This window comes from Manis javanica, chromosome 9 (assembly GCF_040802235.1).
Source record: "Manis javanica isolate MJ-LG chromosome 9, MJ_LKY, whole genome shotgun sequence".
Classification (NCBI taxonomy): domain Eukaryota; kingdom Metazoa; phylum Chordata; class Mammalia; order Pholidota; family Manidae; genus Manis; species Manis javanica.
The window spans coordinates 31,234,278-31,260,960 of NC_133164.1; the positions used below are offsets into that span (position 1 = coordinate 31,234,278).

Below are 26,683 nucleotides of genomic sequence, written 5' to 3' on the forward strand. Positions count from 1 at the left end.
TGTGGAGACAAGCTGACTCTGAGATTGATGCAGAAAGGGCGTCCCATGCATTCTTTTTCAGACATCCTCCTTTTGGGCACATTGGGCACATGGGAAAAACTTGATTTCTCTGCCGAGAAATGATTCCCTGAATCAAAAAACTGTATGCCATGATGTGAGAAATTACGAAAATGAAAATCAAAGATTTGTTAGATCATCTGAAGCTGATCTATTCTACAAATTAACCATCTGAGAGGATCTCATAAGTTTATTTGAAGTCCTCTGCTTTTATTTTGAATTAATTCACTTAAAAGACAGCACCTTTCTTGGCAAAAGTATGGACATCTCACTGACGACACCTTCAGCCAGTATTTCCCCTTGTTTAAGATAATTTAAATAATTCTCTAAAAAGTGAGCCACTCAATGCCCTAGTGTGAACGAAGAATATTGTGGATACCTGAAAGGGACAGTCACTTCAACTGATTATGGTTTCCTAATACAGACACTGTTTCAGTTATTACAGGGAAGCCCCACGGAACTGTTGGAAAAGCTTTAAAAACACACAGACACACACATTTGGCACACTGACCCGGCATTAAACTAAATTACAGGTACAGCAGTGACATATGTAAACGAATCTGCCAGAACAAGTTGCCGAATGTTATGTGCTGTGCACAATAATAGGCAGTGCATTATTCAAGTTTTGTACTAATTAAAGAACAACCTTGTTGCTAAGAATCAGTGTATTAAAAACATACATTCTTACTAACTACGTTCCCAAGAGTTAGAAAGATGAGAGGTGGATCTCAGGTTTCAGGGACCTATTATTAGGTTCTCAAAGTATTTTCTTAATCGCATGCTTTTTTTAAGAGAAAGCTTTGAGTCCATATCACACAAACAAGGTCTGATTGTGGGGTTTTAAATGGCTATCTTGGGGTTTTCTCTTTGCATGTTGTTTTTACTTCTCATTCCACCAAATTTCACTTCTCGGAATCAGGACCTGATTACTAAAGTTAAACATCATAAAGAAATTTACTCAGTAAAACAGGACTTTTATTGGCTGAAAAGCATTTTTACAGTGTAATCTGCATTTTTGTAAGTCCTTGTGGAAAATCCCTTCTGATTGAGTGGTGCTTAAAAACTTAAAAATACACATTGACCATGAAGCTTTCATGAATTGAAGAAAAGGGACAGAGTGGGGGGAAACTGGTGTATCTGACCCACTGGTCTGTCATCCAGAGAACAAAAAGACTGCTTTCATGGAGCCCCCTGATGAAGAAATTGGTCAAAGAAATGACTCTTGGCAAGTAAAAAATTTGGTAAAAAGAAAAACCTTGGGTGGGGGTTCTCTGTCGCCCAGAGAACAAAAAGACTGCTTTCATGGAACCCCCTGCAACCGGCCCTCGGGACCTGGCCTGGCCCCTAGATCTTGGGGGATACCTGCTCTCCACCCAACAGGGAGGGGTACGCTGACAGACCGGCACACTGTCCACCTCTGCGCAAAGCCCCCTCCCCGTGTCAGCTTCCCTTCCTCTTCAGCATTTCTTCCCTGAAGCACCGCCTGGCTTTCTGTTCCTACTCTCTCCATCTTTTCAATCCTTCCCAGTTTTCAGCTCCTCACCCCCACCCAAGCTTTTTCTTTTTACCAAATTTTTTACTTGCCAAGAGTCATTTCTTTGACCGATTTCTTCATCAGAGGTTCTCATGAGCCCAGGGTCTCAAAGGGCCCTTCCCTTTCTCATCCTGAAGCAGCGGAGACACAAAAGCCCCCCGTCCATTTCCCTGATAGCACATTATTCCTTAATCCGCAGCTCTGGACCTTCTTTCTGTCGCCTCCTGGCTCATGCACTGGAGGGAGCCATCTAAATGAGCGGGGACTCAGCGTCACCCTTTCTCATTTGTTCTTTGATCGGCTTTTGAGTGGGTGAGAACGAGGTGAAATTACAATGAATCTGCTGGAAGTCATATACTCTCATGACTGTAGAATATGTGAACATTCTCAACCATGTGTGTCCAGTGGAAAAATTTTGAGGGCCATTGCTGAGCATACTACAATGGCTGATTTTCATTAAATTTGCTCTATATTTTAAGTTGTAATTTCTTATTTAAGGCAGTTTGCTTGGTCTTCTTTTCAGGCGATTTTGGTTCCTCTAAGGCTACCTGACAGCCTTCGGCGAATGATCTGTGATGTCAACCAGGCTGAAACAAAAGGAAGCCCAACACAACCAGCGTTTAAGCCCATTGCTCTATTTTCAACTAGTCTCTTCTCTTGCTCACCCCAGCTGCTTCTTTTCCTTTGACCACCTCCAATCTTCATCCTGTCCCATTATTTTAAAAACTCTGCTGGTCACATAATCAAATTCTCTGTTTGTACCTGTGCCTTTTTTAAATTTTCTTTGTGTTTTTTTGCTATCTTCCTCATCATCCCAAGAGATTAATACATTCCATGAATATGGGTGGGAAATGTCTAACAGTAACATCCCCTTGGACGCTGTTAACTGCTTTCTCTCTACTTTTGTTTTTCTAGCAGTCACTTGTACTGTTTTCTTTTCCAAATAGCCTTCTGCCTCTGTGCTTATTCCTTTAGTACCTGAGTGGCCCTCGGCCCTTTGTTCCCAATACTATTAGCTTCTTGAACTTTGTGATGAGTTTTTCTTTTCCAGGTTTCATTTTTCACTCTCTCGTCTTCCCTTCCTCTATTGTAGGATCTGATTTATATCTCCATATCCCCCAAACCTTCCTTCTCTCACCTTTTACATAGAATTCAACATGGAAAGAGATCCTAACTCCAAACATGTCAGTACTTGGAACAGCAAGTCACAAAAGCAAAAACACAGCTTTTTTTTTTTTTAGAAAAAGTCATGTCTGAACAGCTTCCCCAACAGAATTGGCAGCAAAATACGTTCTATATATTTTTTTCTTTAAATTGTAACTTTGAGTAAGTTGTGAGGCATCACAATTTTTCTTCCATATACTCACCAACTGTGTCTTCTAGACTATCATTTTACATTAATCTTTGCCCTTTTCCTGAGCTGACTTAGTCATGTGACATTGGGTGTAAGATGGTGCTTTCCACACACATCTGGGTTTATCTTATAACAGGATTTATTCAGTCATGAATTAATGTACATTTGAAAGTAAATTGTTGATGTTCACGTAAGGAGCATCTTTCTGCTATTAATTGTAACCTATGCTTCCTAAGTTGTATATGCCTCAACGAGGCATTCAATTATCTTAGTAAACTATTGACATCTAGAATTTTTTAGAAAAGGTTTTAGTTTTTATTAATAATACTTTCAATTATCATGTCTTAAATTTCTATAATAAAAACCTTGAGTCTGCAGCAAACAACGTGCTTCATTTTTGGTTATACATTTCTAGATTGTAAGTTCATCAATACGTAAACCCATGGCTTGTACTGAGATTAAAAAATAAAATATGAATACCTTACAGACTTCTGAAATTCTACATGTACTAAAACTAGGTCTTTATTCTTTTCCCTAAGTTTTACCTAACTCTATGGCCATTTTATGGAAATTCTTCCCAAATTTACCTTAAACCCTATATTTTTCCTGAGCCGCAGATGGGGACTCCAGCTGCCTGCTGCCCACCTCCACCTCAAACTACCCTTGCCAACAATGGATCCGAAATAGAGCTCTCCTCCTAATCTGCTGCTCACATGCAATGCAGTCTCTAAAAAACTCCAAGTGTGGTTTGATCCAAAGGCTGTGGAGGCACCAAGGATGGAGACACATATGCCATCTAGGATAGCGGAGCAAGGCTTCTGCAACTGTTTACTGGAGCTGACTTTTGAAGGATGAGCAGAAAGCCCTGAGGAGGTAATTTCAGGCACAAAAAAAGGACATGATCAAGAGAGAATCACAAGTCCTCTGACCCTTGCCCATTCCCACCAGCAATACTGTACTTCTGGTCTCCGTCACGTCTCCACTGGCTTTCAGAATGGTCTCCTCAGCTCCAGCCTCTTCCATCTCCAACCCATCCCCCACATAGCTCCTTTCTTCAGCAAGACTCCAGTTCTGGCCAAACTTAAATACTCTCCATCATATCACTCCTCTACTTGGAATGCCCTTTATTTTCTCTGCCTATAGAAGTTTCTACTCACTGTTCCCCTCTGTGAGGCTCCCTGAATCCTCCAGGCAAATTAAAGGCACTTTCTTCTATACTACCATATCACATAGCACTCGTTACAGCCAGGCCTATGTTTAACTTCATTGTGTACTTGTCTATCTCCCCTACTAGACTACAGACTCCTTGAGAACAGGGACCATATGGCATCTGTGTCCCTCTACTGGTACCTAATGCAGTGCTTTGTATGTGGTTGCCTCTCCATTATTACCTTTGAATTGAACTGAATAAATGGTTACTGAATGAAAAAAACTTAATTTTTTATCTACCTAATTAAAGGCGGGTACTATGCAATTCTTTTTGTTTCCGAGTCTTAACCTGATGTTGAATCATTTGTAGATTTCCTGACAGGTTATTTTTCCCATTACTAGGATTTAGTGGTGTAAAATGGTGATCTAACAATTTGACCTACTGTAAAAGTGTTCCTTAGTTTTGTAATCTTTGAACAGTAAAGGCTGTAGCTTTGCACTACTCAGCTATCTTAACAAGTAAAGCAATAAGGTTCGTTTGCCTCTTGATATCAGGCTTTAAACACAAAAGGAACAATTTAATTCCTATGCAGGTGATAAAAATTACATCGAGGATGAATTCTGTGCTGCATCTATTTTATGGCCCACACCAAAATAGTTTCAATAGTCTCTGCAGGTAAACTGAATGATTTGATACAGATGATCATATCCGGCACTAAATCTCCAACAACTTAACCATTTCTGCAATTAATAGTCATAATAGTAACACTGTTTCTCTGTGGCTGCAGCTGATTGGAAATGAAATATTAGGGAAGTTTGATTTAGGTAGGACCATTTCCATGGTAGAGATGGTGATGACCTAGATTTCTCAGCTCTCTAATTTGGGGACATCTTAATGGGTTTGGGTCATTTGAGCCAAAAGAACATTTTCAGCCACTGACTCTCTAACTTCCACCTTACAGGTAAATCCTATGTTGTCCCTAAGTCACGTAGATGGCAATTTCACCTATCAGATCAGCCCTATACTTCAGTGAAGACCTAAAGATGATATTTATCTTCACACTGTATTGTATAGAACTGCTTTTGGTATTTCAAAACAAAACATATGCAACTAATTCCAAACAGAAATCTAAAAAATTAATAAGCAATTTTTTCTCAACTATACATCAATTAAAATACAGTCTTTAATTTGGAAGTCTTTTCTCAGTTTCAAAGATTTAAGAAGATCCTTTCGCTCACTGAATTATGCCAAAAACTAATGATCAAAATGCCTGGCAAATTAACCAGACAATTTAATAGAGTCAAGTGAAGACCTATACTACAGGCTTTTGAAATAGAATTCATGTGTTTCAATCATAGATCTTATTGATATAAATAAAATATATCCATCTCTACTAATGCAGTCATACATAACACAGTTCCATTCTGCTTAAAGTATTGAATTTTTTTGTTTATGAATAAAAATAAATACGTTGTTAAAAACAAGTCTCCTCAAGTCTCTTCTGTGCTTGGGGTTAATCCTGATGTGTTCAAAAATCAAAGAAAAGAGCAATGGGACAGCATTACACGAGTTTCTGTTAAGAAGAGGTAGTGATGGACAGATTTGAGTGTGGGGAGTATGAACAGAAGGTGAAACTAGCTGACTGCAGAGTGGTGGGGAAAAAATCACTGGCTTTGCAAGTGGTTAGAATGAGGATTGACTCTGTCTTCTGAACTTCCACCGAGCTTGGTGCTTGGGTCTGTACTAAGACCTTAGGTGAATAATTCGAACTCTTGAGAACCTCCATTTATGAGATTCAGCACTTACAAACCATAAAGTATTTTGAAAATGCAAGATGATAAAATCATTATTTAAAATGTTATTAATGATCATATTAAAACTTTCTCCTGTTTAAAATCCTCCAGAGACTTCACTATGTACTTACAATAAAATCTCATCTGGGACCTGCCCACACTTCAGCACTAGTTATCTGTGTTGTTCACTTATTATAGCTACAAAGGCCTCTATCCCTACACCCCAAATGTTACAAAGGGAACTGGGTCACCTGAACTTGCTATTTCCCTTGCTAATCTCTCCCCACCCCACCCCATGACATTAAAAAATCTCAGATCTCAACTCAAACTAAAGTAAGATCCCAGTGTTTCTCTAGAGCCCACAGCATTTAGTTTCTTCACAGTCCTTGCTGCAATCTGAAATTCCTTTGCTTAGTTATTTCTTCAATAGAGACTGACTGTATCATCATTTTTTTCTGTTCTACTGCATCATTCCCATCCCCACTGAACAATAAAATAAAAACCTGCTGACCTTACATCTCTCTTCAGTTGTTCTTCCCTTTACTGAAAAACTCACTGGAAGGGCTTCTGTGCTTGCTAGCTTAATTTTCTCCCATTCTTTCTTGAACTTACTTAGGCTTTCAGCCCCACTGCTACATGAAACTGGCCTTATCAGTGTTGCAAGTGACCCCCCACATTGCCAAAACCAATGGACATTCTCAACCCTATCTCCTTTAATCAACAGTATTTGGCAACATTGATCAGTGCCTCCTCTATAACATGTTTTCATTCCTTGGCCTCCAGGACTTATTTTTTTGTTAGCTCTCCTTACACCCTCACAGGCTGCTCTCAGCCTCCTTTGTGAGGTCCTTACCATCTTGGAGGTCAAGCAGTTGGACTCAATCTTGGGACCTTGCCTCTATCTACACTCACTCCCTAAGTCACCTTCTTCAGTCCTACAGTTTTAATACCATCTATGTGCTTTTGCACTGGGCACGTGATCCCCTCTCATAGGAACTCCTTACTTTCTAGAAGGGCTCTGTCACCCACAGCCTAGTTGTTTCTGTACCTAGTGTTATTTGGCAAAAACAACCTGATTATTTAGGCTGCCAGTAGTGTGGTACCCCACCCTTCTAGAAACATAGATTTTTAAAAACTTAATAAAGACCTTACTGAGCACTTAACCTCTCTTAGTTACCTTACATAAGGAACTTGGGATGCAGAGAAGTCAAGTGACTTGTAAGCCACACAGCCACACAGAGCCAACAGTAGGATCCAAGACTTCTGATTCTCCTGATTTCTAAAGAAATGTTCTTTCTGATACCTGATAGTATTCGAATTCTTGCATGAGAATATGTGCCTAAACACCAACTATTACAGGATTTCAAAACTAGTACAACCTTAATCATCACCATTTCAACTCTGTCCCTTTGTAAATGGGGAAATTATTGCATAGGGCCTGGCTGACATATAAGGTAGAGGAAATAAATCCTGCTGCCAGTTACGGATTTGGACCTTCAGGCACAAAGACTGCATAGATGACAGGTTTCTTGAGATGCAGTGCATGTTCTTAAACCACTATTGATCTAAATTCCACGTTCTTTTATTTGTCTTTCTTTATCATCCCAGGGTATTTCTCTCTTCTCATTCATTATTAGTAAGGGTTATTTTACCTGATATTCTTTTGAAGCCTCACCATTCTGAAATGCCACATGTAATAGTATTTATTTTGGCTTGAGAGCAGTTTCCCTTCACAATGGCCTGTCCCACTCTGTAACATTTTGTTCAGTTAGTCGGGTTGTCAGCTTAGGATGTTTGGTGATAAAATGCTGACATACTGCCTGTTTATATGCTGTCATGTCACTTTCTAATTGGGTGGCTTGAAAATAGCAGTTTGTTATTCTCTGGATCACTTCCATGGTTTGTTTCAATGTTCTTTCCAGGCAATCCCTCTGCTTCTGGCTGACGTCAAAACACTCTAAGCTGTTGTATCTCACTGTGTTTTGTTTCTTGATTTCTCATAGCTCCACATGATCAGGAAGTGTCAGTTTTCCCGCCTTCACAAGACAGCACCGTCCATCACTGAAAGCAGTCTCTTTCCCTCTTACCCCTCTACCCTGAATTTGCCATGGCCCTCATTAATTTATTTAAAAATTCTACGATGAGGTGCTGATATCTTAATGAATTATGACAGGTTATTATAGTTATTTAGTTGAGCATGCTTTTATCAACTCCACAATATTGACACGATGTTTGTTTTTCTTCTATTATCCTAAAAATGGCCAAAATACCCTGATTCTTTCCTTAAAAAAACTTCCTTCAGTTTCTTTTCATTGGCTCCTGCTTTCTCAAAAGGTCCCAACTTGGAGACACTTCCAAATCTCATTTTTCAAGGTCAATGCAAGTTCCAATTGAGAAATTCTTGTTTTTTTATCTATCACTTTTTCCTACCTTCTTATCTAGTAGGTTAAGATATCCCAGTTCCTCGCCTTCTTTCCATTCTATCATCTTTTGCTCTAGGAACTTACTTCTATGAATCTCTGCCCCGTTAGCATGTTTAAGTGCCCCAATGAATCAATCTGTCTCTTCAGGCATCTAGAAGGCATCTTGAAAGCCCACCTGCCCTCCTGCCGCCCACACTTCACTTCTTTTTGCTCTCAAAATTTTCTACACTCCCCTCCACACACACACACACATGAAACTTCTCTCCCTACACACACACACACACACACACACACACACACATACACACACACACACACACATGAAACTTCTCTCCCTCCTGCTACCATCTCTTCCAATTCTGGTCTCTCTTCAACCCACACGTTTCTGAAATAGCCTCCTTGTAAATTCAGTGGCCTTGGTACATTCCTCAGGCAACTTTGTGTGCCAACCACAGCTTTGACCTTGCACCCCAAGCTGGAAGCTCCCTTCCCCATAGTGTATTGCTATGACATCCCTTGGTTTCTCCTTCTGCCCCTGCCAGTCTTTACCTGCCCTCTTCGCTCACTCGCCAAAGATGAGGTTCTCCCAGGTGTAGCCTGTGCCCTCTGGGCCTAATGATACCTCAACAACTTTATTTTACATCCTACCTACAAAACAATACATCTAAAACTAAACCCCACCCTACTTCTCTAAAGACTGGCTGCCCCTTCACACTTCTGCACTAATAGGATCACCATATCCTAAGTCACAGGATTTCAAAATTCCAGAATCACCTCTGCAGATTTCCTCTTTCCTTTACTCTCTTACCTGTGTTCAATCAGTCACAAAGTCCTATTTTCTTTCTGCACAAAATCCCTTAACTCTAACCTCCTATTGTTGTTTTTATCCCTATTATCACTATTATAGTTTGGACAGTCAATTATTCATGCTAGGTTTAATACAATAGCTTCCTTAGCACTCTCCTTGCTCATAGCTCCAGCCCTCCCCTGTCCATCTTTTACATTATTATCCTATCACACATTCTTATGGAAGTTTTTCATTATGTCACTGTCCATATCAGAACACCGGTTACCTATGGACACACATAGCTCACATTCCTTAATTTGCCATTTACTAAGCAGCACTACTAAGCATTTTACACATTGCATCATTTAATACATACATACACACACACACACACACACACACACACACACACACACACACACACACCTCTAAAGAATAATTAGCCACATTCTGTAGGTGAAGAATTGAGGATTTTTAGAAAGATGCTTTCGTGCCAAAGAAAAATAGTGAGTAGGTAACTGTTTTTGGATTTGAACCTGAGACCCAAAAGTGGCTCTTAATACCTAGGATATACTGTCTTTACCTTGAATGCCAATCTACTTTTCAGACTGCAATTCTCCATTTTTCCCTTTCCTTAAAAACGTAAGTGGCATGCGCCTATCTTTGGGTGCTCTTCTTCCTCCTCACCTGCACAGACTCTCCTGGGGCCCATCCTAGACCACTTGAGTCCACAGAACTTTCTTTCCCTCTCAGACATTTACTGTCACCATCATTCATCTGGTTCTCAACCACAGGTAGCTTGTAATGTGGTCTTGTGTTGCTATTCCACACTAGTCAATCAAATAATGTACACTGATGTGCATTGTCTCATCAACTACATTGTAAGGAAAGGAATTTTTCTTGTATGTTCTTGGACCCACCTCTCAATTTCTACCACCCTGACCCAATAATTTGCGCACAGCACATACTTATTATGTGGATAATGATACGCTTTTGTTTAATGCCTACCATTTGTGTGCCAATCTATGTTATTTTTTTCCTTTAAAATTTATTGTTACTTTTGTGATTTATTCACATGCAGTTATGCATTTTGTCAGGCATTTATGGTACATAATGTAGCCTCTGATGATGTTATTGCTTTATTCCCCAGCTTTACTGAGGTATACTAAACAAATTTAAATGGTGTATATTTAAGGTACACAGCATGATGTTCTGATATATGAAGAATTATGAAATGGTTACCACAATTAAGTTAATTAACATATCTATTACCTCACATAGTTACATTTGTGTGTGTGTGTGTCTGTGTGTGCAGTGAGAACATTTATAACCAACTCTCTTGGCAAATTTAAAGTATATAATACAATAGTATAAATTATAGCCACCATACTACACATAAGCTCTCCAAAAATTATTCATTCCATAAAACTGAACCTTTGTACCCTTTGACTAACATCTCCCCATGTCCCCGAGCAGTCTGTGTTCTTCATATGTGACACGGCTCCTGCATTTGCAATTCAGTGGCTCAAGAGGGTGTAAAGTAGGAAGTGTAAATACTTCCTAAAGAGGACACAAGGTAAAAAACATCCAGAATATACACAATTCCACGCCAAGCCTACCAGATCTATTTTAATATCCTATAAATTTTATAATTTAGAAAATGTACTACGAGTATTGAATCTTTCCACTTAAATCTCCTCTGTTCTTTCCTGATATGAAAGTAACCAATGAGATGAACTCTATTACAAGCATTAAAAATATTCTGGGCTAAAAGAAATCATTATGATTCAGGGGATCAAACAGTGGAAGTAAAATAAATACACATTTTATCTCTCTTAATTTTCCTTTGGTTGGTTTTAATAAAATTTGATATTTCCATGGAGAATCTCCTAAAAAGCAATTCTGATGGTCACTAAAGCAGTGTTTTGAAGATGAATGGCAACGCAGCTTTGTCCAGGGGCTACAGAGTGTCCACAACCAAACTGAAACTCTCGATAAATATTACATAAAAATGTTTCTTTTCTTTCTAGATTTATGGTATAATTGACAAATATAATTGTATTTATTTTTTTTTATTAAGGTATTATTGATATACACTCTTATGAAGGTTTCACTTGAAAAAACAATGTGTTACTACATTTACCCATATTATCAAGTCCCCACCCATACCCCAATGCAGTCACTGTCCATCAGTGTAGTAAGATGCCACAGAGTCACTGTTTGCTTTCTCTATGCTACACTGTTTTCCCCATGATCCCTCTCACCATGTGTACTAAACATAATACTCCTCAATCCCCATCTCCCTCCCTCCTGACCCACCCTCCCACACCCCTCCCCTTTGGTAACCACTAGGTTCATTCTTGGAGTCTCTGAGTCTGCTGCTATTTTATTCCTTCAATTTTGCTTTGTTGTTATACTCCACAAATGAGGGAAATTATTTGGCACTTGTCTTTCTCCACCTGGCTTATTTCACTGAGCATAATGTCCTCCAGCTCCATCCATGTTGTTGTAAATGGTAGAATTTGTTTCTTTCTTATGGCTGAATAGTATTCCATTGTCTATATGTACAACACCTTCTTTATCCATTCATCTACTGATGGACACTTAAATTGCTTCCATATCTTGGCTATTGTAAATAGTGCTGTAATAAACATAGGGGTGCACAGGTCTTTTTGAGTTGAGAAGTTGTATTCTTTGGGTAATTTCCAAGGAGTGGGATTCCTGGGTCAAATGGTATTTCTATTTTTAGTTCTTTGAGGAACCTCCATATTGCTTTTCACAATGGTTGAACTAGCTTACATTCCCACCAGCAGTGCAGGAGGGTTCTCCTTTCACCGCATCCTTGCCAGCATTCATTGTTCTTAGTCTTTTTGATGCTGGCCATCCTTACTGTTGCGAGGTGATAGCTCACTATGGTTTTAATTTGCATTTCCCTGATGATTGTGATGTGGAGCATCTTTTCCTGTGTCTGTTGGCCATCTGAATTTCTTCTTTGGAAAAGTCTCTTCATATCCTCTGCCCATTTTTGAATCAGGTTATTTGTTTTTTGGGTGTTAAGGCATATGAGTTCTTTATAGATTTTGGATGTTAACCCCTTGTCGGATATGTTGTTTACAAATACATTCTCCCATACTGTAGGATGTCTTTTTGTTCTGTTGATGGTGTTCTTTGCCGTACAGAAGCTTTTTAGTTTGATGTAGTCCCATGTGTTCATTTTGCTTTTGTTTCCTTGGCTCATGTAGATGCATTCAGGAAGAAGTTGCTCATGCTTATATTCAGGAGATTTTTGCCTATGTTGTCTTCTAAGAGTTTTAAGGTTTAATGACTTACATTCAGGTCTTTGATCCATTTCAAGTTTACTTTTGTGTATGGGGTTAAACAATAATCCAGTTTCATTCTCTTGCATGTAGCTTTCCATTTTTGCCAACACCAGCTGTTAAAGAGGCTGTCATTTACCCATTGTATGTCCATGGCTCCTTTATCGTATATTAATTGATCATATATGGTTGGGTTTATATCAAGGCTCTCATCTGTTCCACTGGTCTATGGTTCTGTTCTTGCACCAATATCAAATTGTCTTGATTACTGTGGCTTTGTAGTAGAGCTTGAAGTTGGGGAGTGAGGTCCCCTCTACTTTATTCTTCCTTCTCAGGATTGCTATTTGGGGTCTTTTGTGGTTCCATATGAATTTTAGAACTATTTACTCTAGTTCATTGAAGAATGCTGTAAGTATTTTGATAGGGATTGCATTGAATCTGTAGATTGCTTTAGGCAGATGGCCATTTTGACAATATTAACTCTTCCTATTCATGAGCACAGGATGTGTTTCCATTTATTGGTATCTTCTTTAATTTCTCTCATAAGTGTCTTGTAGTTTTCAGAGTAGAGGTCTGTCACTTCCTTGGTTAGGTTTATTCCTAGGTATTTCATTCTTTTTGATGAAACTGTGAATGGAACTGTTTTCCTGATTTCTCTTTCTGTGAGTTCATCATTGGTGTAGAGGAATGTAACAGATTCCTGTGTATTAATTTTGTATCCCATACAATTGTACTATTTAAAGTCCACAACATGATGATTTGATATATGTATACATTGTGAAATGATCACCACAGACAATTAACACATCTATCACCTCCTGCAGTTACTTTTTGTGTGTGTGGTGAGAATGCTGAAGATCTACTTTCTCAGCAAATTTCAAGCACACAATACAGTATTATTAACTATGGTCACTATGCTATATATTAGATCCTCAGAAGTTACTTATCTTATTACTGAATGATTGTACCCTTTACCAACATCTCCCCATTTCCCCCACCCATCAGCCATTGGCAACCCCCACTTCTACTCTGTGTTTCTATGAGTTCAACTTTTTTTTTTAATTCCACATATAAGTGATACTGTGGAGCATTTCTCTTTCTGTCTGGCTTCTATCATTTAACATAATGTCCTCCACATTCATCCACATCACAGATTTCCAAATGGCAGGTTTTCCTTCATTTATGTGGCTAAAAAATATTCCATTTTATACCATATTTCTTTATCCATTCATCCATCAGTGTATACTTAAGTTCTTTCCATGCTTTGGCTATTGTGAATAATGCTGCAGTGAATGGGGGAGTGCAGATACTGATTTGAGATAATCATCTCATTTACTTTGGATATATACCCAGAAGTGCAAAAAAATCAGATGGTAGTTCTACTTTTCTCTTTTTGAGGAACTCTGTATTGTTTTCCACAGTGGCTGCACCAATGTACAGTCCCACCAACAGTACACACTAAGGTAGCCTTTTCTCCATATCCTTGATTATAGCCATTCTAACAAGTATGCGGTGATATCTCATTGCAGTTTTCACTTGCATTTACCTCATGATCACTGATGAGCATCTTTTCATGTACCTGTTAGCCACTTTGTATGTCTCCTTTGAAAAAGTATCTTTCAGGTCTTCTTCCAACTTTTAAATATGATTATTTATTTTTTTACTTTTGCATTGTATGAGTTTCTTAAATATTTTGGACATTAATCCCTTATCTGATATACACGGTTTGCAAATATTTTCTCCCATTCCATAGGTTCCCTCTTCATTCTGTTAACTATTTCTTTTGCAGTGCAGAAGTTTATTTGATGTCTTCCTTCCCACTTGTTTATTTTTGCTTTTGTTGCCTTTGCTTTTGGTGTCAAATATCTGTGTTCTTTTGTAGTTCATTGAGCTTTCTTCAAACACTGAGCTTCCTTCAAACAAATAGGTTCTACTTCTTTGAGGTCAGTTACTGAAAACTTTGTTCTTTTGGTGATGTTTGTTTCCTTGATTTGTCATGTAACCTTGTGCTGATGATGTCTACACATTTGGGGGGCCGTTACCTCTTCCCAACTTTATGGACTGGTGGTGGTGGGTAGAGACCTTCACTGGTGAGAGGGTGCAGAGGAGCTGACTGAGTGGGTTGTGGCCATTCTGATCTGTGGAAGGCCCAGTGGTGTTGTCTCTGTTCAGATGGGTCAGCTGATAGCAGTGTCGGTATGACTGCAGGGGTCTTCCATGGCTAAGACTGCTGGGGTCCACAGCAGTGGCAAGTGGTCTTTCGTTATAAAGGCTGCTAGGGACAATTCAATCTTTATCTCCCACAGGAGATGTCATGGTCAAGGGGATCCCTCTTGGTGTTGTGTCTGGCTCACAGACACCCTAGCAGTGGTGGGGGCACTAGTGTCTGATGCACTGTACCCACAGAGCAGCCCCAGAGCTGGGGTTTGGAGCACAAGCACTCATGGAGCAACACCGTCTCCAGGGGCCGGGGCGCCAGCTCACCTGCAGCAACATTAGCTCTGACTCCAAGGCAAGGGGAACACAGAGCGGCTAAAGACCCTGCAGTGTCTGTGCACAAGGAGCAGCGACAGAGTCACAGTCTGAAATGGGGGTGCTCACAGGGCAGCTGTGGCTCTGGGGTCCTGCATGTACACCAGGTTTGGGGAGGCAGCCCTGGTCCCAGGGTGGCAGAAGAGCAGCTCCTTCTGCGGGATACACAGCAGCATCTCCCTCTCTGGGAAGTCTGTGACAGCAGGGGTTGTTGGCTACATCAGCGGCCAGAGTGCCCATGTCCTTTGAGGAGAGGCCACTGGGGGCTGTGCTAAAGAAGTTCCAGCTTCTCCTCTGTGAAAGCTGTGGGGAGTCTGGCTGCTGTCGGGGTGGCTGAGGTCTTCCATGTCAAAGGATGCCAGGGGCCTTTACAGAGCAGGCACCTGGAACCATGAGGGCACCTGCTGTGTGGCGGATACTGACTCCCACCCCCTTCTTGGTTCTCAGCTGTCTCCACATAGCTCAGCTAAGTGGACCTCCCAATGATTCTTTCTGTGTGCCTAGTCTCCATTTTTTGCTCCATTATGTTGCCAATGCATTCTTAGCCAGACCCTTGAGCCTTAGGGCTATTTCCATTTGTGGATAGCTACCTAATTGTTGTTTTTTCTTTGTAGGGAGATGAAGGGTGGTGTCTCCTATGCTACCATCTTGTTGTTGAAACCAACTATAGAAATGTTTCTTTCAACACAATCTAATCGATTGATTGGTTAAGAAATAGTCTAACCAAACAAGTGACTTAACCATATCTTCCAATTGCCATTATTTCATTACCACTGTTTCTTCATTCTTTCACCTAAACCTGTCCTAATCGCTCTCTCCCCACTACCATGGCCTTACTTCAAGATTTCCTCTTTCTTCACTGGAATTTCTCCACAACTATCCACTTGGTCTCCCTGCCATCAGGTTTCATCCTTAAATCAAACTTCCCAATCAAACAAAGCCCCAAGAGGGACCTTCCTAAAATATATGTCTGAAAATACCATTTCTTGGCTTACGAACCTACCATGGTTGCCCCTTATCCTACTGAAGTTTCTTTACAATAAAATGTAAACCTTTGAGGTTGGCAGACAAAGCACTTTGCTATTTGACTCCTGCTTTTCTCTCCAGCCTCATCTCTCCACGTGAAATTCTCCCTCCTCGTGCTTTGGCCTTTAATGTTTTGGAGAGTACTAGGTATTTAATGCCATTGCCCTTTCTCATGCCATAGTTGGAATGAAAGGCAATATTATACCTAAACTGTAGAGCTCCATTAAATGTTAGCACAGGTAAGCCTTCTCACATGTAGGTGGCTGAACCTCCAATATGCAATGCTGCTTGCTAACACAGTGGTATTGGAGTCTGGTATTTCCCATGAACATTATTCCCCTCTATAAACCTTCTCCTTAGGAAAGAAAGGTGCCTGGCTCACAGCAAAGTCGCTGGCAGGAAATCAACAAACTCTTTAGGGATTTGCCCATCTCCACAGGACAGAGAACAAATTCCTACTGTCTGTCAGGTTTCTGTCACTTTATAAAAACAAGTTTCCCAGACATTAAGGTACAAAACTCAGAGGCAGTGGGAGAAAAACATCATAGTACAAAAAGGCATTCAATTCTCTTGGAAACACTGTGCTTATTAAAGGCATAAACACTAGGTACAGAAAGTTCAGTAATCCTTTTCCTAAGGGCAATAATAGTTTTTACATTACAAAATCAAATGGCTGCTCTTTACTTGAGGGCTGAAAATAAAGTGCCAGTTTGGAGAGGAAACAAAATGTAACCAAGTCAAACACTTGCATCTGAATGGAGAGTTGGTGCTTTTCCCCCGCTCAGCAGCTTTCATCCAAATGCACATATAATATAGCCGGCTTTTACTCTTATTTCTCCCGGGTTGTGTATCTTTACCATTGGTTGAGACTCTGGCATAATCACAGAAACCCGTCAGATCACTTAATCATTGGCTACTCTCAGCTCTCCCTAAATGCCTTAAAGGGAAGCCAAACCTCGGCACCCAACTTAGCACTATGGCGAGCCTTCAGCACAGAACTCTCACCCTTCTATGTTCTCATGACAACTGCAATATTGGTAAGCAGTGAAGTTATACTTGCCAACTACTTCCTCAGAAAAGAAAAGAGAGGAAGTACAGAAACCAAGCTTTGAGTTACCTTATATAAGTAATCTCCCATGTAAATAATACTCAAAAGTAGTTATTTTCTAAAGCAGTGGATTACTACCACCATATTGCAGGTGAAGACACCAAGCCCAGAATTGAGGTGTTTTGCCCAAGCTCTTGCAATTAGTAAGCAGCTGAACCAGGATACAAACTGATATTTAAAGAACATGTTCCTTCCCTTCCAAGCCAGCTGCTTCCCAGAAGAGAAGGGTAGACCTATTGTGATGCTGGTAATTTCTAGCAAACCAGAAATCTAAATACAGAAATTGATTCTCAGCAACTCCTATGGCTTCCCTATATCTTCAATAATGACATGGATCATGCAGAGAATAGGCCCTACATCTCACGGTTTCCATTTCCATTCCCTAATGTGCATTGTTATGATGATACTGATCCCCTATATTCCAGGTTTGATTTTTTTAAAAGGTGTTTATAACTCAACAAATATCACCAGGACAAATGGAGGCAATGATAAGAAGATATCAAAGTATAGAAAAGTGATTACCTTAAAAGTAAAGCCACTCTGGTTTCTCCATTGCATAAAATCTCTAACTTCAAATGAAATCTTTAAAGTATTGCATTGTGATGACAGTGAAATACAGAAGAATAAGAATAACCTCCTACTACCTCCAACTAATATTACAAGTCTAGGCTACAGTCTATATTAGCATCCTTCATGAACTCAACAACTACTGGTAAATTCAAAAGTCAGTATGTCATGGCACCCCAAAGGTCAATGCATCATTAGCCTTTCATTGTTGATTAGATATATCTCCCCTAATGGCCCTCTCCAAAGGTTCATTCACTCAATCAAGTATCTGTTGTGTATGTCACACTGTGCGAGAAAATATAAAAGACAAACACAGGCTATACCTCAATAATCAACCACTTCTTATATCTCCACTAATCTCATCATTGTATAAACAAACATCATATCCTACCTAGGACACTGCAACAGCCTCTGACTAGTCTCCGAAGTCTTTTGAAAGTGCAAATCAAATGACAGCATACCTTTATTTAAGATCTTCCAATGACTGCCCATCCTAATTACAAAACACAAAGGCTTTGCCTTGCCCTACAAAACCTGCATGATGAGACCCCTGCTGTGCTGCAGCCAGACTAGAACTTTACCCTACATGCTTCCTCTGCCTGGCATGCTCTTGCTCCAAGTCTTCACTGGTCTGGGTTTTTCCCCTATCATTTAGGTTCCCCTGATATGTTACCTGCTCAGAGCTCTCTCCTGAAGATTCCATCTTAAATAAAAATAAATTATCTACAATATTTTTCTCTTTAAACATTCTTTTAATATTTGTTACTAAATGAAATCATTTTTAAATTATTTAGTACTTATGCCCATCACTAGAATGTCAATCCCTTGAGGACAGGGAACTTAATTTTACTTACCACTGATCCCAGGCCTAAGCCAAATCTGGCTCAACCAGGTGCTCAAGAAATTCACATATTTAAAGTATACAAGTCAATGACTTTTTGTATATTTGGAGTCATGTAGCCATCACCAGTCACTTTTAGAAAATTTTTGTCTCTCCAAAAAGAAATTATATTTCCATAATTGGTCATTCCCTATTTTCCTCCAGGTGCAACCATTAGCTTTAAAAACAAACACAAGAATATGTAGAAACTAAGAAAAGTAATGTTGGGGAACAAAAGATGGGAAGAAACTAAAGGAAGAAACTGCAACTGCCAGGGAGGGGTAGGAAATCCCCAGCAAAGCCATGTGTGGATTGAGATAAACAAATGGTCATTCTGTTCACTCCAAACCCATATTTCTGCAAGCATCTCAGGGATGCTAGCTCCAGTATGGCTCACTTCCCTAAAGGATAGCTGCACTCTTGTAAAGATAGAAGCTAAAGAATACAATATCATGACCAGTTTTAACACAACTTGCCAGAATATGATGAATTGAAGCTAAATTACAACACTATTGTCCACAATTCTGTTGGTTAAAGCCACAGAGTATTTTAGAACTTAAGAAGTTATCAAGATTTTTCAAGATGGCGACTTGAGTAGGGTGACAGAAATCTCCTCCCAAAACCATATATATTTTGAGAATACAGCAAATACAACTATTCCTAAGAGTGACTGGAAGATACAGTACACAAGCCAGGCTACATCTGCAGAGCCCAACATCTCACAGAAAAGGGTAGGATACAAAGCCATGACCTGGCAGGACCCGAGCACTACCCCCACCCCAGCTCACCAGCAGGAGGAAGGGAATCAGCGTGGGGAGGGAGTGGAAGCACAGGAATGCTAAATAACCAGTCCTGGTGGTCTGCCCCAGGAGCACAGACACACACTGCATGGTGCACTGGATATTGGAGCGGAAAAGCAAGGTCCAAGATTGAGACTGCAAACAGGTTCCCACAGCCAGCTGCCCTGGGACAAAAGAAGAGCAGGTGCTTTAAAAGTCTTAAAGGGACAAGGGTTTAACAGGTGGACAAAATTGACCTCGCACACTCAGCCCAGCAGGCTGGGAACTTTAAGGAACTTCAGGAGCCCTAACACCCTGGGTGGCAATGCAAGCAAACCAGCTGACCCGCCATTGCTGCTTAACAGCCAGGAAGTAACCCCGCCTGCAGCAACCACACAGCTTAGCACAGAGGCTTCTACCTGTGCACAGCTAACTGGCCTAGACCCAGAGGCTGCTCCCTGTGCACAGTTGATCGGCACAGACAGCGGAGACAGGCACAGACTCCAGGAGGCAAAAAGAGGCTTTGTTCTTGCGGCAGAACACGCACTGCTAGGTGGCAACCCAGCTAGTGCCCTAGGCCATCCTGAGGGCCTCCCCGCCCATGGCAGCTTAGGGGATTAACCCAAAGGATGCTCCCTGTGCACAGTTGACTGGCACAGACCGCGGAGATGGGTACAGAGTCTGAGAAGCATGAAGGGGCTCTGTTCTTGAGGCTGAATACAAGCCACTTGCCTGTGACCCCCTCCAGGGCCCTAGGGCATCCTGAGGGCTGCCCCGCACACAGCAGCTTAGGGGTTAACCCAGAAGCTGATCCCTGTGTACAGTTGACCAGCACAGACAGCAGAGACAGGCAAGGCGACCGGCAAGCAGGAAGGGACTTTATTCTCCCAGCTGACACATGTGCCATTCACCAGCAACCACTCCCATTGCCATGAAAAGGCAGAAGAAACTTGTTCAGTCCAAAATCCCTCAAACACCAGAGAGAGGGCTTAGTGAGACTGAAATCACCAATCTTTCTGAAAAATAATTCAAAATAAAAGTCATAATCATGCTGGTGGAGCTACAGAAAAATATTCAAGAGCTAAGGGATGAATTCAGGAGGGAGATAACAGAAACGAAACAAATGGAAGGATTTTAGAGCAGAATGGATGAGGTGGAAGAGACTGTTAATGGAATAGAAATCAGAGAACAGGAACACAGAGAAGCTGAGGCAGAGAGAGATAAAAGGATCTCCAGGAATGAAAGAATATTGAGAGAACTGTGTGACCAATCCAAACAGAACAATATTCTCATTATAGGGGTACAAGAAGAAGGAGAGAGAGAGAAAAGGATATAAAGTGTCTTTGAAGAAATAATTGCTGAGAACTTCCCCAAGCTGAGGAAGGAAATAGTCTCTCAGATCATGGAACTCCACAGATCTCCTAACACAAGGGGCCCATGGAGGACAACACCAAGACATATAATAACTAAAATGGCAAAGATCAAAGACAGGATAGAGTATTAAAAGCAGCCAGAAAGAGCAAAAAGATCACCTACAAAGGAAAACCTATCAGGCTATAAATAGACTTCTGAGTAGAAACCTTACAGGCCAGAAGGGAAAGGCATGATATATTCAATGCAATGAAACAAAAGAGCCTTGAACCAAGAATACTGTATCCAGCAAGATTAACATTTAAATTAAATTAAATTCCTAGATAAGCAAAAGTTGAGGGAATTTACCTCCCACAAACCATCTCTACAATGTATTGTAAAGGGACTGCACTAGAGAAGTATTCTTAAGGCTAAATAAAGGGCACCAGAGAAAATAAAACCACAGCTAAGAAAACAGACCAACCAAATACTAACAAAATGCAAAATAAAATCAACTATCCACAAAATCAGTCAAGGGAAACAGAAAGAGTACAGAATAAAATGCCTAACATATAAAGAGTGAAGGGAAATAAAGAATCATCAGACTGTGTTTATAATAGCGTAACTAGTGACTTAAGTTAGATGGTTAGATAATAAAGAAGCTTCCCTTGAACCTCTGATAACCACGAATCCAAAGCCTGCAAAGGCAGTAAGTACATATCTATCGATAATCACCCTAAATGTAAATGGACCACAGAATGGACAAAAAAGCAAGACCCATCTGTATGCTGCCTACAAGAGACTAACTTCAAACCCAAAGACATACACAGACTAAAAGTGAAGGGATGGAAAATAATATTTCATACAAACAATAGGGAGAAAAAAGCACTTGTTGCAATACTAGTATCAGAGAAAATAGACTTCAAAACAAAAAAAGTAATAAGAGACAAAGAAGGACATTACATAATGATAAAGGGGTCAGTCCAATAAGAGGATATAACCATTATAAATATCTGTGCACAGAATACAGGACCACCTACATATGTCAAACAAATAGTAACAGAATTAAAGGAGGAAATAGAATGCAATGCATTCATTTTAGGAAACTTCAACACACCACTCACTCCAAAGGACAGATCAACCAGACAGAAAGTAAGTAAGGACACAGAGGCACTGAACAACACACTAGAACAGATGGACCTCACAGACATCTACAGAACTCTACACCCAAAAGCAGCAGGATACGCATTCTTCCCAAATACACATGGAACATTTTCCAGAATAGACCATATACTAGGCCACAAAAAGAGCCTCAGTAAATTGAAAAAGACTGAAATTGTACCAACCAACTTCTCAGATCACAAAGGTATAAAACTAGAAATAAATTGTACAAAGAAGACAAAAAGGCTCACAAACACATGGAGGCTTAACAAAGTGCTCCTAAATAATCAATGGATCAATGATCAAATTAAAACAGAGCTCAAGCAATATATGAAGACAAATGAAAACAACAGCACAATGCCCCAACTTCTGTGGGATGCAGCAAAGGCAGTTCTAAGAGGAAAGTATATAGCAATCTAGGACTATCTAAGGAAGGAAGAACGATCCCAAGTGAATAGTCTAATGTCACAATTATTGAAACTGGAAAAAGAAGAACAAATAAGGCCCAAAGTCAGCAGAAGGAGGGACATAATAAAGATCAGAGAAGAAATAAATAAAATTGAGCAGAATTAAACAATAGAAAAAATCAATTAAACCAAGAGCTGGTTCTTTGAGAAAATAAACAAAACAGATAAACCCTTCGTCAGACTTACTAAGAGAAAAAGAGAATCTATACACATAAACAGAATCGAAATGAGAAAGGAAAAATCACGACAGACATCACAGAAATACAAAGAATTATTAGAGAATACTATGAAAATCTATATGCTAACAAGCTGTATCAGAAGAAATGGACAACTTTCAAGAAAAATACAATCTTCCAAGACTGACCCAGGAAGAAACAGAAAATCTAAACAGACCAATTACCAGCAACGAAATTGAAGCGGTAATAAAAAAACTATGCAAGAACAAAACTCCCAGACCAGATAGACTCACCACTAAATTTTATCAGGCATTTAGAGAAGACATAATACCCTTTCTCCTTAAATTTTTCCAAAAAATAGAAGAGGAGGGAATACTTTCAACTCATTCTATGAAGCCACCATCACTCTAATACCAAAACCAAAGACACCAAAAAAAAAAAAAAGAAAACTACAGACCAATATCCCTGATGAACAGAAATGCAAAAATACTCAACAAAATATTAGCAAACCAAATTCAAAAATACATCAAGAGGATCATACAACATGACCAAGTGGGATTCATTCCAAGGATGCAAGGATGGTACAACATTCGAAAATCCATCAACATCGTCCACCAAATCAACAAAAAGAAGGACAGAAACCACATGATCATTTCCACAGATGCTGAAAAAGCATTTGACAAAATTCAACATCCATTCATGATAAAAACTTTCAACAGAATGGGTATATAGAGGGCAAGTACCTCCACATAATAAAGGCCATATATGATAAACCCACAGCCAACATCGTACTTAACAGCAAGAAGCTGAAAGCTTTTCCTCTAAGATCAGCAACAAGACAAGGATGCCCACTCTCCCCGCTTTATCCAACATAGTACTGGTGGTCCTAGCCATAGCAATCAGACAACACAAAGAAATAAAAAGCATCCAGATTGGTAAGAAAGAAGTCAAACCGTCACTGTTTGCAAATGACATGATATTCTACATAAAAAACTCTAAAGAATCCACTCCAAAACCACTAGAACTAATATCTGAATTCAGCAAAGTTGCGGGATACAAAATTAATACACAGAAATCAGTTGCATTCCTATACACTAATGATGAACTAGCAGAAAGAGAGATCACAAAAAAATTCCATTCACAATTGCATCAAAAAGTATAAAATACCTAGGAATAAACCTAACCAAGGAAGGAAAGACCTATACCCTGAAAACTACAAGACACTCTTAAGAGTAATTAAAGAGGACACTAATAAATGGAAATTCATCCCATGCTCTTGGCTAGGAAGAATTAATATTGTCAAAATGGCCATCCTGCCTAAAGCAATCTAGAGATTCAATGCAATCCCTATCAAAATACCAACAGCATTCTTCAACAAACTGGAACAAATAGTTCTAAAATTCATATGGAACCACAAAAGACCCCAAATAGCCAAAGCAATCCTGAGAAGGAAGAACAAAGCAGGGGGGATCTCGCTTCCCAATTTCAAGCTCTACTACAAAGCCACAGTAATCAAGACAGTTTGGTACTGGCAGAAGAATAGACCTACAGATCAATGGAACAGAATAGAAAGTCTAGATATAAACCCAAGCATATATGGTCAATTAATATATGATAAAGGAGCTATGGATATACAATGGGGAAATGACAGCCTCTTCAACAACTGCTGTTGGCAAAACTGGACAGCTACATGTAAGAGAATGAAACTGGATTACTGTCTAACTCCATACACAAAAGTGAACTCGAAATGGATCAAAGACCTGAATGTAAGTCATGAAACCATAAAACTTTTAGAAGAAAACATAGGCAAAACTCTCTTGAATATAAACATGAACAACTTCTTCATGAACATATTTCCACGGGTGAGGGAAACAAAAGCAAAAATGAACAAGTGGGACTATATCAAACTAAAAGCTTCTGTACAGCAAAGTACACCATCAGTAGAACAAAAAGGCATCCTACAGTATGGGAGAATATATTCATAAATGACATATCCAAGAAAGGATTGATATCCAAAATACACAAAGAGCTCACTCACCTCAACAAATAATCCAATTAAAAAAATGGGCAGAGGATCTCAACAGACAGTTCTCCAAAGAAGAAATTCAGATGGCCAACAGACACAGGAAAAGATGCTCCACATCACTAATTATCAGAGAAATGCACATTAAAACCACACTGACATATCACCTCACACCAGTTAGGATGGCCACCATCCAAAAGACAAACAACAACAAATGCTGGCGAGGATGTGGAGAAAAGGGAATCCTCCTACACTGCTGGTGGGAATGTAAATTAGTTCAAGCATTGTGCAAAGTAGTATGAGGTTCCTCAAAAAACTAAAAATAGAAATACCATTTGACCCAGGAATTCCACTCCTAGGAATTTACCCTCAGAATGCAGGAGCCCAGTTTCAAAAAGACAAATGCACCCCTATGTTTATCACAGCACTATTTACAACAGACAAGAAATAGACACAACCTAAGTGTCCATCAGTAGATGAATGGATAAAGAAGGTGTGGTACATATACACAATGGAATATTATTCAGCCATAAGAAGAAAAAAAATCCTACCATTTGCAACAACATAGATGGAGCTAGAGGGTATTATGCCCAGTGAAATAAGCCAGGCGGAGAAAGACAGGTACCAAATGATTTCACTCATTTGTGGAGTATAAGAACAAATCAAAAACTGAAGGAACAAAACAGCAGCAGACTCACACAACCCAAGAATGGACTAACAGTTACCAAAGGGAAAGGGACTGGGGAGGGTGGGAAGGGAGGGATAAGGGGAAAGGGGGCATTATGATTAGCATGTATAATGTGTGGGGGGGGGCACGGGGAGGGCTGTACAACACAGAGAAGACAAGTAGTGATTCTATAGCATCTTACTACGCTGATGGACAGTGACTGTAATGGGGTATGTGGTGGGGACTTGATAATGGGGGAAATCTAGTAACCACAATGTTGCTCATGTAATCGTATATTAATGATACCAAAAAAAAAAAGTTATCAAGAGGGCAAAATTTACAAGTTGAGAATTCTTCTCAACAGCCCAAAAGGAGTCTCTATTCCTGATTTTCTGCAATGTTAAAATGAGTTATACAACATTTTCCATCATATTGACAGTAATAATGTCTCACACCATTCAAACATCTGAGACAGTTTCCACTCACTTTTCCATCTTCTCCTACATCTGATTCAATAATTAAGAAAAGTCACTCTTGGACAAAGGGGTCACGGAATACTGTTCCGGTATCTTGGCCTTCTACCCTCACATGTTGAAGAAGCACGTTAGAGTTAATGCTAGCCCACCCAAGTTGAAAGCTATGACTGAGATTCTGGCAGCTGCAATCAAATGCTGCTTCATCTAAACTTCTGCCCTTTCAAGACCACAGAAGCCTAACTCTTTGGAGATAAGGCAAAAACACCTAGAAGTAAATTTTCCATGAGCCTGACTTTCTCACGTTTTGAGTTAATTGCCACTGGTTGGAAAAGTAGTTCATGTGTAGCTGGAAAAATCTACACAATACTGGAGAAATGCATGTACAGTACCAATTGTTAGGGAGGGATCCGTTAAAGACTGTGTTGCTAGGTGGTTGATAAATAAAAACAAACAAGCTTAACTGCCGAGGAACCGTGTCTGAACATGACTTCTTAGGGATATCAACAAAATGCCAGTTAGTGAGGTAAGAAGAATGAGATTAAACATGCAAAGTTTACTTGCATTTTTTAAAGGAAGTACTTACACAAAGACAGGTGTAGCGAGAAATCACTGGCGTAGAAAGCGGGACACTAGGAAGATGAGACGAAGTTTGTTTTAGAGGTGGGGCTCAAAGGAAAGGGAGGAACCAGTGACCAACCAGCCACGTATTTGTTCCTCTGAAGTTTGTGCAATGGCCTTAGGCCCTTGGTACACAAACCAACTTGTTTGTAGGAAAACTGTATCTTGGAGGCCGAGCCAGATTTCTCAGCTTCCTACAAGACGCCAGGGCAACATATCTGGGAACAAACAAGGCGGCCTGGGTTACTGCGCGCCGACGCAAGGTTCACGCAGGCGCACAGTGACGCCGCTCCTGCCCGCACTGACTGCCGGGAAGAGCCCAACCCAAGGCTGCCTGGCGCTCGGGGCTCTGCACTCGGCTGTCACATGCCAACTTGTCCGTGGAGCTACTGCTACTCCCTGATGCAAACAAGTTGCTTCCTTCGCCCGAACTGGCCG

General features: G+C 40.0%; 1 long non-coding RNA gene across 2 annotated transcripts in view; it reads right to left on the bottom strand.

Moving 5' to 3' along the window:
• The window catches only part of LOC108399267 (uncharacterized), an 89,013-nt gene extending 62,541 nt beyond the window's left edge, over positions 1-26,472 (bottom strand). For both annotated transcript variants that reach the window (XR_001853614.3, XR_012121047.1), the window contains exon 1: positions 26,211-26,472. This is a non-coding gene — a long non-coding RNA (uncharacterized lncRNA). The remainder of the gene's footprint in view (positions 1-26,210) is intronic.
• Between the last annotated feature and the right edge of the window lie 211 nt (positions 26,473-26,683).